The sequence below is a fragment of the Bombina bombina genome, chromosome 6, assembly GCF_027579735.1.
Source record: "Bombina bombina isolate aBomBom1 chromosome 6, aBomBom1.pri, whole genome shotgun sequence".
Lineage (NCBI taxonomy): Eukaryota > Metazoa > Chordata > Amphibia > Anura > Bombinatoridae > Bombina > Bombina bombina.
The window spans coordinates 867,756,093-867,770,640 of record NC_069504.1 but is presented as its reverse complement, the minus strand read 5'-3'; the positions used below and the strand labels follow the sequence as shown (position 1 = coordinate 867,770,640).

The 14,548-nt window shown below is 38.2% G+C and overlaps 1 long non-coding RNA gene across 1 annotated transcript in view; it reads right to left on the bottom strand.

Annotated features, from left to right (window-relative positions):
* Positions 1-2,700: 2,700 nt before the first annotated feature.
* The window catches only part of LOC128663815 (uncharacterized), a 30,183-nt gene continuing 18,335 nt past the window's right edge, over positions 2,701-14,548 (bottom strand). Inside the window, exons 2-3 of the long non-coding RNA XR_008402900.1 lie at positions 4,747-4,828; positions 2,701-2,747 (exon numbers count right to left, since the gene is read on the bottom strand). This is a non-coding gene — a long non-coding RNA (uncharacterized LOC128663815). The remainder of the gene's footprint in view (positions 2,748-4,746; positions 4,829-14,548) is intronic.

Sequence of the window (14,548 nt, the reverse complement as noted above, 5' to 3'; positions counted from 1 at the left end):
TGAAAATGTTGGAGAAGAAGGTCTTGAGTTGATTGGGGGTTTGAATGATAATGAATGTGTATTGATATGGAAAAATGTGTGTAATAAGCATTTGATGAATAGGCAGAAAGATATTAGCTGGATGAGTGTGCATAAGTGTTTGCCGACAAGGGATTTTCAGAGAGTGCGTCATTTAGTGGCTTCAGAAGTGTGTCCTAGAGATGGTTGTTGTCAAAGCGAGAGTGTTATTCATTTGTTTTGGAATTGTGAGTATGCTAGGGATGTTTGGAGAAGTTTGAATAGGATGATTAAGGGTCTGACTGGAGTGCAGTTTTTTACTTTTAATATGATGATGTTTGTGTGGAAGTGGTGTGGAAAAGGAGAAAGCAAGAATGATATGGTTGTTGGCATGTTGTGTTAAGGAAGTGTTGTGGGATGTGCGTAATATTTTGATATTTAAGAAAGAGGTAGTTACTGTAGGTGATTGTGTGGGTATGATCCGTTGGAAGTTGTTTTTGTATTTTTCTTTTGATAGGAGGCGATATGGGAAATTAGATTCTGAAGGCATCTGGAAGACAAAGAAGTGGAAGGATTGGAATATTTAGTTTTTACTTTTTTTTTTCCTCCAGCTTGCTTTTGTCTGTATTTGAAATATGTTTAATTTTATTCTGTGTGATTATTTAAGTTTTATGTTTCCATTTTGAATTTTTTTCTGATGACAAACATATGGGTCAATATTTTAGTTGTTTTGTAACAAGAGATATTTTGTTTGCATTTGTTATTATGATTTTATTTTGTATATATGCATATATGATTATTTTTCTAATAAAAGAATTACGAAACGTACGTCTGGGGTTTTGCTGTTTCTCTCGTTCAGAGAGGGATTGCCTGGTATTTCGGGGCTGGACTGTACTGTGAAGTCAGGATCAGACTGATATGCTTCAGGAAAGTTCTTCTCTGTGAAAGGCACATGTTGAGCAAAAAGAGACTGCTTCTTGGGTGGTAACTAGCCATAGAACAAGCTATTATGCTATTGTTCATTCTCAGGTTGAGCGCTTCTCTCTTTTTATTTATGCAAATTATGACACTTAGGGAAGTCTCCCTAAGTGTGATGCGGGAATCCAGACGTGGACCCGTTGCTCAGTGTGCCTAGAGGGATATGGCTGCACCTCACCGACGAGGCCCACAATAGGCCAAAACGTACGTCTGGGGTTTTGCTGTTTCTCTTGTTCAGAGAGGGATTGCCTGGTATTTCGGGGCTGGACTGTACTGTGAAGTCAGGATCAGACTGATATGCTTCAGGAAAGTTCTTCTCTGTGAAAGGCACATGTTGAGCAAAAAGAGGCTGCTTCTTGGGTGGTAGCTAGCCATAGAACACGCTATTATGCTATTGTTCGTTCTCAGGTTGAGCGCTTCTCTCTTTTATTTATTTTCTTTGCTTAGGTTGATGATTGTAGAAAACTTGAATCCAACTAATTCATTGTAAAAGGGAGTCTGAAAAAAAGTAAAAGGGATTACGTTAAAAAGTATTTGTCAGTTTTTCTTTTGCTTTAGCTTTCTATCTTTTCTTTCCAGAACGTTTGGTGAAAATGCTTTACAATACCTCACTGAAAATCTTGTGATAAACAGATCTTATAGTTTTCTTGTGTTTTACTAGAATTTCCTGTAAATTGTTAAAGGGATATCAAACCAAATTTTTTTCTTTTATGGATCAGAGAATGCAATTTTAAAGGGATACTGAACCCACATTTTTTCTTTCATGATTCATGATTCAGATAGAGCATGTTAAGCAACTTTCTAATTTACTTCTATTATCAATTTTTCTTTGTTCTCTTGCTATCTTTATTTAAAAAAGAAGGCATCTAAGCTATGGAGCCAGCAAATGTTTGGTTCAGAACCATGGACAGCACTTGTTTATTGGTGCTGTCCAATCAGCAAGGACAACCCAGTTTGTTCACCAAAAATGGGCATCTAAACTTACATTCTTGCTTTTCAAATAAACATACCAAGAGAATGAAGAAAATTTGATAATATGAGTAAATTAGAAAGTTGCTTAAAATTGCATGCTCTATCTGAATCACGAAAGAAAAATTTTGGGTTCAGTGTTCCTTTAAGCAACTTTCTAATTTACTCCTATTATCAAATTTTCTTCGTTTCTTAGTATCTTTATTTGAAAAAGCAGGAATGAAAGCGTAGGAGCTGGCTCATTTTTGGCTCAGCACCCTGGATAGCACTCACTGATTGGTGGCTACATTTAGACACCAATCAGCAAGTGCTACCCAGGTGCTGAACCTAAAATGGGCCAGCTCCTAAGCTTACATTCATGCTTTTCAAATAAAGATACCAAGAGAACAAAGAAAAATTGATAATAGGAGTAAATTAGAAAGTTGCTTAAAAATGCATGCTCTATCTGAAACAGGTTTTTGTGCCAACAGGCACCTGAGATGTAAATCCGGCCCAACATAAACACATCATGATTTAGGTTTTCTAAAATGAAGACATCTAATGCAAATCGATCATAAACATTCTTTTTTAATTAGTGCCCTGGAGGATAGCACAGTATAGAATATTTGTTGAAGTAACTGAATTTGCCTACTTTGATTTATAAGGATTCTTTTGAAATTATTATGCACACATTTCCTTTAGTGATACATGTTCTCAACAAATATTTCTCGCATATCTGGTAAAACTTGATTCAGTTTCTGTACACGCATTATATTTCGTAGGCTCAGCTTGAACGTCCATGATCTCATCCTTTTTCAAAATATCTGCAAATGTTAAACATTGGGTTAATGTCATATATGTGTTTTAATAGTCTTTAAAATGACCTTTCTCAGCAGACACTTGTGCCTTATCAAAAGGTTGCTCTTCATCTATCATTTGTACAATTTCTCATAAAAAGTTAAATCTAAAGTATTATATAATATGATACATTTATAATGTTTGCAAATAATATTTCTCCATATTATACATTGCAGTTCTGACTTTCTTTGAAAGGGTTAATAAGAACCTCATGCATAGTTGTTTTGCAAATGAGTGATATGCATTGAGAAATAAGTAAGGGTACTTTTCCATTGGGTAATCTTGCAGTTTAGTAAAAGTCTGACCGGTTTCGGCCTGGAACCGTAATCATAGACTGCCTGTTCTGAGTGGAACCTGTCCTGTGAAACCGCTGTATGGTCTTGCCCACCGTGCTGCAGCTCAGTTTCAGGGTCTTGACAATCTTCTTATAGTCTAGGCCATCTTTATGTAGAGCAACAATTTTTCAGATCCTCAGAGAGTTCTTTGCCATGAGGTGCCATGTTGAACTTCCAGTGACCAGTATGAGAGAGTGTGAGAGCGATAACAAATTTAACACACCTGCTCCCCATTCACACCTGAGACCTTGTAACACTAACGAGTCACATGACACCGGGGAGGGAAAATGGCTAATTGGGCCCAATTTGAACATATTCACTTAGGGGTGTACTCACTTTACTTGCCAACGGTTTAGACATTTATGGCTGTGTGTTGAGTTATTAAGGGGACAGCAAACTTACACTGTTATACAGGCTGTACACTCACTAGTTTACATTGTAGCAAAGTGTCATTTCTTCAGTGTTGTCACATGAAAAGATATAATAAAATATTTACAAAAATGTGAGAGTTGTACTCACTTTTGTGAGATACTGTATATATGCATCTCGATATGTTAGGGTTTATGATTGAGTATGTGTGTGCCTGTATATTATTAATGTATGTTTCGATTATGAGCATGACATAACTTTGATACCTGAGAGCTGCATCTATGCATCTACATATATAGGGTGCAACAGGTGCATAGAATTGCATTTGAATATTGATGCTTTCCATATCATATCTGTTTACTGTATGTCATCTATTTTATGCTATGTATAGATATGCTATAGAGTCTATGAATTAATTTACTTTATCCATTTCATATGTTACAGCATTCCATATGTTAATACTGCATTGCATGCAGGTTTGATCTCATGTTTATATGTATTGAACAAAGTTAACTTGGTTTGTTTTAACTACCAGATATCTACTAACAATTATAGTGAAACTTTGAGCTAGAATATGTCAGTCTGCCGTTCTTAAATTACTGAGATGTAGTATAGGGTTAATCCTGAGCCAATTGGCTTTTAACTAATTAATCCTGAGCCAGTTTGTTTTTAACCAATCAGGAATAGTCTGTGTATGTATAAATAGCTGTCACATCTGACAGCTATCAGTGTATGATTACGGTCCCAGACCAAAACCGGTCAGACTTTTACTAAGCTGCAAGATTACCCACTTGTTCCTATGATTCTTTTACGATGATGAACAAATAAAGAATATTTTTTACTTTTACCTTGAGGCTTCTACCGGAACTTTTGTTATTGCGCTTAAAAAATAAGTAGTTCATAGTTAATATAAAATAGTTACTAGTTATTAGGTTAGATTTGTAAACAGTTAATAAGATATAGTTCATAGTAATTGGGTTAGATTTGTAAGTAAGTAGTTCATAGGTACTAGGATAAGTAAGTAGTTCATAGGTACTAGGATATAGTTATTAATAGTTTTGCATACCTTCATCCTTTGTTATTTCTTTCTGCTCAGATATGTTTTTATCTACGTAAATATATTTTTTTTAAACAAAGTGTTAATTACAAAAAATCTGCATTCGCAAATAAAAATATGTCCATATTTGTGAATACATTTATATTTGTATTTGTTAACGTTTGATATTTTACATTGCAAATAGTTAATTAAATATCAAGTTACCTGAGAAATCCAATATCAGTATAGTGAAATCTGGCATTTGTGGCACAAATGAGTCCTGAAAAATATTGCCATAATCCAGTGTCTGAAATACAAGTTAAACAATTTTTGTAGCCAATTTGTACATAATTTGACAATGGACATTTAAAGAAAAGATTCTTTCTTTTACAAAGATATGACGAGTCCACGGATTTCATCCTTACTTGTGGGATATTATCCTCCTGCTAACAGGAAGTGGCAAAGAGCACCACAGCAGAGCTGTATATATAGCCCCTCTCTTCCCCTCCACCCCCAGTCATTCTCTTTGCTTGTGTTATACTAGGAAGAGGTAAAGTGAGGTGTTAGTTTTAGTTTCTTCAATCAAGAAGTTTTTTTTATTTTTAAATGGTACCGGTGTGTACTATTTTCCTCAGGGAGATATGGAAGAAGATTTCTGCCCTGAGGTTGATGATCTTAGCAGTCGTAACTAAGATCCATGTTGGTTCCCACAGAGTGCTGAAGGTAGTGCAAGAGAAATCTTCAGTGTGGAGAATGGTTGCATGCTACAAGCATTGAGGTATGTTCAGTCTTTTATTTCTGAGGAGACCTGTTTTATCAGAATTGGCTGATATTTTATTCCCTGCAAGGGAAGGGGTAAGAAGTAGACCTGTACACAAAGGGTGTTACTTAAAATCCTGTGTCTAACGTTTTTTATTGACATAGTTCTGGGCTGAAGTGTTATAAAAAGGGGACACTGGGAGAGGCAGCTTATCGTTTTATTTGAGACAAATATCAGTATGGCTGCAGCATTACTGCGCTGGGTTTTTTTGGGGACCACATGGCTTTTCTTTCTAACCGCTTCCCATGCGGTATTACAGATTACTTGTTTGACTCCATGATGGGCGGGGCCTATTTTCGCGCGCTCAGACGTGCAGTTTACTCTGACTGAGAAGGCAGCAAGCATTAGCTCTGGTTGGGCCTAAAACTTATGTTCTGATGACCAGATCGTTATAGAGTCGTTTTGCGGTACCCTGAGGGTAGGTAGGCAACACACCAGAGCTGTGGCGAGGTGCAGGGGTCATTTTTTCAAACAAATTATATTTTTTGCTATAAATGTCCTGTAAAGGTTAATTTAGCCCTTTGCTCTTAAGGTGCAATAATTTTTGGCCACATTGAACATGTGTATGTATTCTTATTGCGTTATTTAGCATTTTTAAGCAGTTTTGCGAAAATTGTACGCTTTTTTATTTCTTAAAGGTGCAGTACTTTTTTGTAAAATCATTGAAATCAATAAATAAGGTGTTTAACGACTATTGTGGTTATTGCTAGTCTGTTCAACATGTCTGACATTGAGGATACTAATTGATCTATATGTTTAGAAGCCATTGTGGAACCCCCGTTTACTTTGTGTACTTCTTGTACTTAAAAGGCCTTACAATGTAAAAAGCATATTTTAGGTAAAGAAAGTGTGCCTAAGGATGATTCTCAGACCGAAGAGAATCAGGATATGCCATCCACTTCTCCCCAAGTGTCTCAACCTTTAACGCCCACACAAGCAACACCAAGTACCTCTAGTGCGTCTAATTCCTTTACTTTGCAGGAGATGGCTGCAGTTATGTCAGCTACCCTTACTGAGGTATTATCTAAATTACCAGTGTTACAGGGTAAACGTAGTAGTTCAGGTATTGCTGTGAATACTGAATCCTCTGATGCTTTATTGGCTATTTCCGATGTACCCTCACAGTGTTCTGAGTTGGGGGTTTGGGAATTGCTGTCTGAGGGAGAACTTTCAGACCCAGGAAATTTGTCACCTCAGACAGATTCGGACGTTATGTCCTTTAAATTTAAGCTTGAACACCTCCGTCTGTTACTTAGGGAGGTTTTAGCGATTCTGGATGATTGTGACCCTATTGTGATACCACCAGAGAAATTGTGTAAGATGGACAAATATCTAGAAGTACCTACATACACTGATGTTTTTCCGGTTCCTAAAAGAATTTCGGAAATTGTAAAGAAGGAATGGGATAGACCAGGTATACCGTTCTCTCCCCCTCCTAATTTTAAGAAAATGTTTCCCATATCAGACACCATTCGGGACTCATGGCAAACGGTCCCTAAGGTGGAGGGAGCTATATCTACCCTGTCTAAGCGTACAACTATACCTATTGAGGACAGTTGTGCTTTCAAAGACCCTATGGATAAAAAGCTAGAGGGTCTTCTACAGAAATTATTTATTCATCAGGGTTTTCTTTTACAACCTACGGCTTGCATTGTTCCAGTAACTACTGCAGCAGCTTTTTGGCTTGATGCTCTAGAAGAGTCTCTGAAGGTTGAGACTCCATTAGATGACATCTTGGATAGAATTAAGGCTCTCAAACTAGCTAATATTTTTATTACTGATGCTGCTTTTCAAATTGCTAAATTAGCGGCGAAAAATGCAGGATTTGCCATTCTAGCGCTTAGAGCGTTATGGCTCAAATCTTGGTCTGCTGATGTGTCATCAAAATCTAAACTTTTAGCTATTCCTTTTAAGGGTAAGACCCTATTCGGGCCTGAATTAAAGGAAATCATTTCTGGAATTACTGGAGGTAAAGGCCATGCTCTACCTCAGGATAAGTCTGTTAAAATGAGGGGTAAACAAAATAATTTTTGTTCCTTTCGAAACTTTAAAGGAGGACCCTCTGCTTCCTCTTCCTCCACAAAGCAGGAAGGGAATTTTGCCCAATCTAAGTCAGTCTGGAGACCCAACCAGACTTGGAATAAAGGTAAACAATCCAAGAAGCCCGCTGCTGCTACCAAAACAGCATGAAGGGGCGGCCCCCGATCCGAGACCGGATCTAGTAGGGGGCAGACTTTCTTTCTTTGCTCAAGCTTGGGCAAGAGATGTTCAGGACCCCTGGGTGCTGGAAATCGTGACCCACGGGTATCAACTGGAATTCAAGGATTTTCTTCCAAGAGGGAGATTTCATCTTTCACGATTATCTGTAGACCAGATAAAAAGAGAGGCGCTGTGTAAAAGACCTTTCTACCATGGGAGTAATTTGTCCCGTTCCAAAACTGGAACAGGGACAGGGGTTTTACTCCAATCTTTTCGTGGATCCCAAAAAAGAGGGAGCTTTCAGACCCATTTTAGATCTCAAGTGTCTAAACAAGTTTCTCAGAGTCCCATCGTTCAAAATGGAGACTATACGAACTATCTTAACAATGATCCAGGAGGGTCAATATATGACTACCGTGGACTTGAAGGATGCTTACCTTCATATCCCTATACACAAGGATCATCATCAGTTCCTAAGATTTGCCTTCCTGGACAAACATTATCAGTTTGTGACTCTTCCCTTCGGGTTAGCCACAGCACCCAGAATCTTCACAAAGCTTCTAGGGTCTCTTCTAGCGGTTCTCAGACCGCGGGGCATAGCAGTGGCGCCTTATCTGGACGATATTCTGATTCAGGCATCAACTTATCAATTGACAAAATCTCACACGGACATAGTATTGTCTTTCCTGAGAACTCACGGTTGGAAAGTGAACATAGAAAAGAGTTCAGTAGTTCCACAGACAAGGGTTCCCTTCTTGGGGACTCTTATAGACTCGGTAGACATGAAAATATTTCTGACGGAGGTCAGAAAAACAAAGATTCTGAATACTTGCCAAGCACTTCAGTTCATTCATCGGCCATCAGTGGTTCAGTGCATGGAGGTCTTTGGATTAATGGTAGCGGCAATGGATATCATTCCCTTTGCCCGCTTTCATCTCAGACCACTGCAGCTGTGCATGCTCAGACAGTGGAATGGGGACTATGCAAATTTATCTCCTCAGATAAATCTGGATCAAGAGACCAGAGACTCTCTTCTTTGGTGGTTGTCGCCAGATCATCTGTCCCAGGGGACATGTTTCCGCAGACCCTCGTGGGTGATAGTGACAACGGACACCAGTCTTCTGGGTTGGGGTGCAGTCTGGAATTCCCTGAAGGCTCAGGGTGTTTGGACTCAGGTGGAGTATCTACTTCAAATCAATATACTGGAACTGAGAGCAATATTCAATGCGCTTCAGGCATGGCCTCAGTTGGCTTCGGCCAAATTCATCAGATTCCAGTCGGACAACATCACGACTGTGGCCTATATTAATCATCAGGGGGGAACGAGAAGTTCCTTAGCAATGATAGAAGTATCCAAGATAATTCGATGGGCGGAAGCCCACTCTTGTTATCTTTCGGCAATCTACATTCCAGGAGTAGAAAACTGGGAAGCGGGTTTTCTAAGTCGGCAGACTTTTCATCCGGGGGAGTGGGAACTTCATCCGGAGGTATTTGCCTCATTGATTCATCAATGGGACAGACCAGAAGTGGATTTGATGGCATCTCGTCAGAATGCCAAACTTCCATGTTACGGATCCAGGTCGAGGGATCCACAGGCCGAACTGATAGATGCCCTGGCAGTGCCTTGGTCATTCAGCCTAGCTTATGTGTTTCCACAGTTTCCTCTCCTTCCATGCATGACTGCTCGAATCACACAGGAGAGAGCTTCAGTAATCCTGATAGCGCCTGTATGGCCACGCAGGACTTGGTATGTGGATTTAGTGGACATGTCCTCTCTACCACCGTGGAAACTTCCTTTGAGACAGGACCATCTCATTCAAGGTTCGTTCCAACATCCCAATCTAATTTCTCTGCAGCTGAATGCTTAGAGATTGAACGCTTGATTCTATCTAAGCGAGGATTCTCTGATTCGGTCATTGATACTTTGATTCAGGCTTGAAAGCCTGTCACTAGAAAAATCTATCATAAGATATGGCGTAAATATCTTTATTGGTGTGAATCCACCAAGAAGGATTGGAGAAAGGGTTATCAGCAAGTTCCTTAAAGGGACAAGTTTCTGCTTTGTCAATTTTGCTTCACAAACGTTTGGCAGATGCGCCAGATGTTCAGTGTTTTTGTCAGGCTCTAACTAGAATTAAGCCTGTGTTTAGACCAATTACTCCTCCCTGGAGTTTGAATTTAGTTCTTCGAGTTCTTCAAGGGGTTCCGTTTGAACCCATGCATTCCATAGATATTAAAATGTTATCTTGGAAAGTTCTGTTTTTAGTGGCTATTTCTTCGGCTCGAAGAGTTTCTGAGCTTTCAGCGTTACAATGTTATTCGCCTTATCTTATATTTCATTCTGATAAGGTGGTTTTACGTACCAAGCCTGGATTTCTTCCTAAGGTTGTTTCAAATAAGAATATTAATCAGGAAATTGTTGTTCCTTCATTGTGTCCTAATCCTTCTTCTAAGAAGGAGTGTCTGTTACATAATCTGGACGTGGTCCGTGCCTTGAAATTTTACTTGCAGGCGACTAAGGGATTCCGTCAATCATCTTCATTATTCATGGTTTATTCTGGAAAGCGTAGGGGTCAGAAAGCTACGGCTACCTCTCTTTCTTTTTGGCTGAGGAGTATCATCCGCCTGGCATATGAGACTGCTGGACAGCAGTCTCCTGAAAGAATTACGGCTCATTCTACTAGGGCTGTGGCTTCCACATGGGCCTTTAAAAACGATTCTTCTGTTGAATAGATTTGTAAGGCTGCGACTTAGTCGTCCATTCATACTTTTTCTAAATTTTACAAATTTGATACTTTTGCTTCTTCTGAGGCTGTTTTTGGGAGAAAAGTTCTTCAAGCAGTGGTGCCTTCCATTTAGGTCTCTGTCTTGTCCCTCCCGTTTCATCCGTGTCCTATAGCTTTGGTATTAGTATCCCACAAGTAAGGATGAAATCCGTGGACTCATCATATCTTTGTAAAAGAAAAGTAAATTTATGCTTACCTGATAAATTAATTTCTTTGACGATATGACGAGTCCACGGCCCACCCTGTTCTTTTAAGACATATTTATTTTATTTTTTGTAAACTTCAGTCACCTCTGCACCTTTAGCTTTTACTTTCTCTTCCTAAACTTTCGGTCGAATGACTGGGGGTGGAAGGGAAGGGAGGGGCTATATATACAGCTCTGCTGTGGTGCTCTTTGCCACTTCCTGTTAGCAGGAGGATAATATCCCACAAGTAAGGATGAAATTCGTGGACTCGTCATATCGTAAAAGAAATTAATTTATCAGGTAAGCATAAATTTACTTTTCTTGCTGAACGCTCATCTTCTCTGTGTACAATTTTTCAAATTTTTACAAGATGGAATTTTGGAATTTGTTTTGGTGATGATGGAACTGATAATACTCCATTTGGACTCCTAAGTGAACACTGTTGTGTAACCTTATTTTCTTGTATATTAATTAAAATGTGCCAGTTCCAAATGATAATACATCTTTATTTGTTAATAATAATGGGGCAATTTTAATGACAACAACTTAAGGTACAGAGTAGTGTACGTCATTTATGTGTTTGCAGTTTGTTTTTAGCGGCTGCAGTGTATATCTATTTCTTAATAAAAGAAAAAAATTTGGCTGTATCTTGCAATTTGAATAAAATATTTTTATTAATTCATAGCACTATGATAGTGTTTAAATATTTAAAATAATCCAATTCAATGTTATAGTACAAAATGACAATTTATAGTAGGATGTGTGCAACTATTGTAGTACACTGTCCCTTTAAACACATCCGTCCTAAGTAATGGCCTATGTATTTACATAGAGGTGACTTCTTTGTGCTATATATAACTATATCAATGAATAAATATACATATGTGTGTATATATACATACAAAAGTATGTATGTACAATATTAAAAAGAATTAACCACTTTGTGACCAGACCACTTTTCCATTTGTTGACCGTCAGGGACCAATGCTATTTTTGCATTCCTGCGGTGTTTGTGTTTAGCTGTAATTTTCCTCTTACTCATTTACTGTACACACACATATTATATACCATTTTTCTCGCCATTCAAAGTACTTTCTAAAGATACCATTATTTTCATCATATCTTATAATTTACTATAAAAAATATATAAAATATGATGAAAAAATTGAAAAAAACACACTTTTCTAACTTTGACCCCCAAAATCTGTTACACATCTACAACCACCAATAAAAACTCCTATGCTAAATAGTTTCTAAATGTTGTTCTGAGTTTAGAAATACCCAATGTTTACATGTTCTTTGCTTTTTTTTTCTAAGTTATAGGGCAATAAATACAAGTAGCACTATTTCCAAACCATTTTCTTTCAAAATTAGCGATAGTTACATTGGAACACTGATATCTGTCAGGAATCCCTGAATATCCCTTGACATGTGTATATTTTTTTTAGTAGATAACCCAAAGTATTGATCTAAGTCCATTTTGGTATATTTCATGCCACCATTTCACTGCCAAATGCGATCAAATAAAAAAAATCGTTCACTTTTTCACAAACTTTTTCACAAACTTTAGGTTTCTCACTGAAATTATTTACAAACAGCTGGTGCAATTATGGCATAAATGGTTGTAAATGCTTCTCTGGGATCCCTTTTGTTCAGAAATAGCAGACATATATGCCTTTGGTATTGCTTTATGGTAATTAGAAGGCCGCTAAATGCCGCTGCGCACCACATGTGTATTATGCCCAGCAGTGAAGGGGTTAATTAGGGAGCTTGTAGGGAGCATGTAGGGTTAATTTTAGCTTTAGTGTAGTGTAGTAGACACCCCCAAGTATTTATCTAGGCCCATTTTGGTATATTTCATGCCACCATTTCACCGCCAAATGCGATCAAATAAAAAAAAGTTAAATTTTTCACAATTTTAGGTTTCTCACTGAACTTATTTACAAACAGCTTGTGCAATTATGGCAAAAATGGTTGTAAATGCTTCTCTGGAATCTCCTTTGTTTAGAAATAGCAGACATATATGGCTTTGGCATTGCTTTTTGGTAATTAGAAGGCCGCTAAATGCCACTGTGCACCACACGTGTATTATGCTCAGCAGAGAAGGGGTTAATTAGGGAGCTTGTAGGGTTAATTTTAGCTTTAGTGTAGTGTAGTAGACAACCTAAAGTATTGATCTAGGCCCATTTTGGTATATTTCATGCCACCATTTCACCGCCAAATGCGATCAAATGAAAAAGAAACGTTAAATTTTTCACAATTTTAGGTTTCTCACTGAAATTATTTACAAACAGCTTGTGCAATTATGGCACAAATGGTTGTAAATGCTTCTCTGGGATACCCTTTGTTCAGAAATAGCAGACATATATGACTTTGGCATTGCTTTTTGGTAATTAGAAGGACGCTAAATGCCGCTGCGCACCACATTTTTATTATGCCCAGCAGTGTTGGGGTTAATTAGGTAGCTTGTAGGGAGCTTGAAGGGTTAATTTTATCTTTAGTGTAGAGATAAGCCACCCACCTGACACATCCCACCCCTTGATCCCTGCCAAACAGCTCTTATCCCTCCCCCACCCCACTATTGTCCCCGCCATCTTAAGTACTGGCAGAAAGTCTGCCAGTACTAAAATAAAAGGCCTTTTTTTTTTTTTTCTTTTATAAAATATATATTCTGCTGTGTAGGATCCCCCTTAGCCCCCAACCTCATTGATCCCCCCCCCCCAAGAGGTCTCTAACCCTCCCCCCATTAACTATTTTCCACCATTTTGGGTACCCACTTTGCATTTAAATGTGTTTTTTCTAAAATAAACCACTATTTTTCTGTAGTGTAGCTGCACCCCCTCCAAAGCCTACTCCCTCCCCCTCCCAGACCTATTTTAAAAAATGATTTCCCCCCTCCTCTCCCACCCACAACTGCCACCCACCACCCTCTCCCACCACTTCAAAATTAAAATCAGGGATCCCTTCCAGAGTTTCAAACCCCAGAGGACGTGCCTGGCACGTCCTTGGTCGTTAAGAGGTTAAAATAAATCACTATCCACATACAATTTTAATTGAAATGATTTTTATTGAACTTCTTTTGATAACATTACAAGTCATACAAAATTAATAAGGATAAACAGACATGTCGGAAAGGCAGATAATGACAATCACTTGTACCCCTGTCAGCAACGTGACCTTGTCCCAACTCACGAATGCAAACTCGCCCACCTCTTGTTCCCATAAACCTCAAAGAGGATGGGATTCTCCCATCCGTATTAATGTTGCAATGCTCTAACTGGAACAATAGTGAGTAGCAAGGGTCTGACCCTCCCCAGGAACCAACAATACAAAAATACAACCCAGTTCAGTCCTAAATGCCCTTCACCCTGAGTAAACAAGAAGTAAATAAAACACACGTAACTGAGAACCGTACCCTCCCCCCCTCCCCCCACCAGGTATTTCCTAGAACTCGAACTAATATCAGGTGTACTTAATGGCCATATGTCAAAAAGTTGCTAAAGAGATTGTCTTTGCCCAGGTAAATAGATATCGAGTGTTTGAGGGCTTCCACTGTACCCGCCCTACCTTCCCGACCCTTCCCACATACAATTTTAAACAACTTTCCAATTTACTTCAATTCTCAAATTTGCTTCATTCTCTTGTTATCCTTTGCTGAAGCAACAGCATTGCACTACTGGCAGCTAGTTAAACACATCTATTTAGCCAATCACAAGAGACAAGTGTGTGCAGGCACCAATTAGCAGCTAGCTCCCACTAGTGCAACTTACATTTTTACTTTCCTATCCCTTTAAAATATCCATTGATTGCAAATAAATACATATGATACTATGAATATGTTATATTCGCAATTAATCCTGCTCAGAATAATAATACATTTACAATATATACATATAGTGGTATAAATAAACACAGAGATATGACAGACACCATTGTTTAGAAGAGAAAAAAGGAACTTAGGGACATAAATGTTTGCAAAAGATTTCTGATATAACATATATATATATATATATATATATATATATATATACTGTATA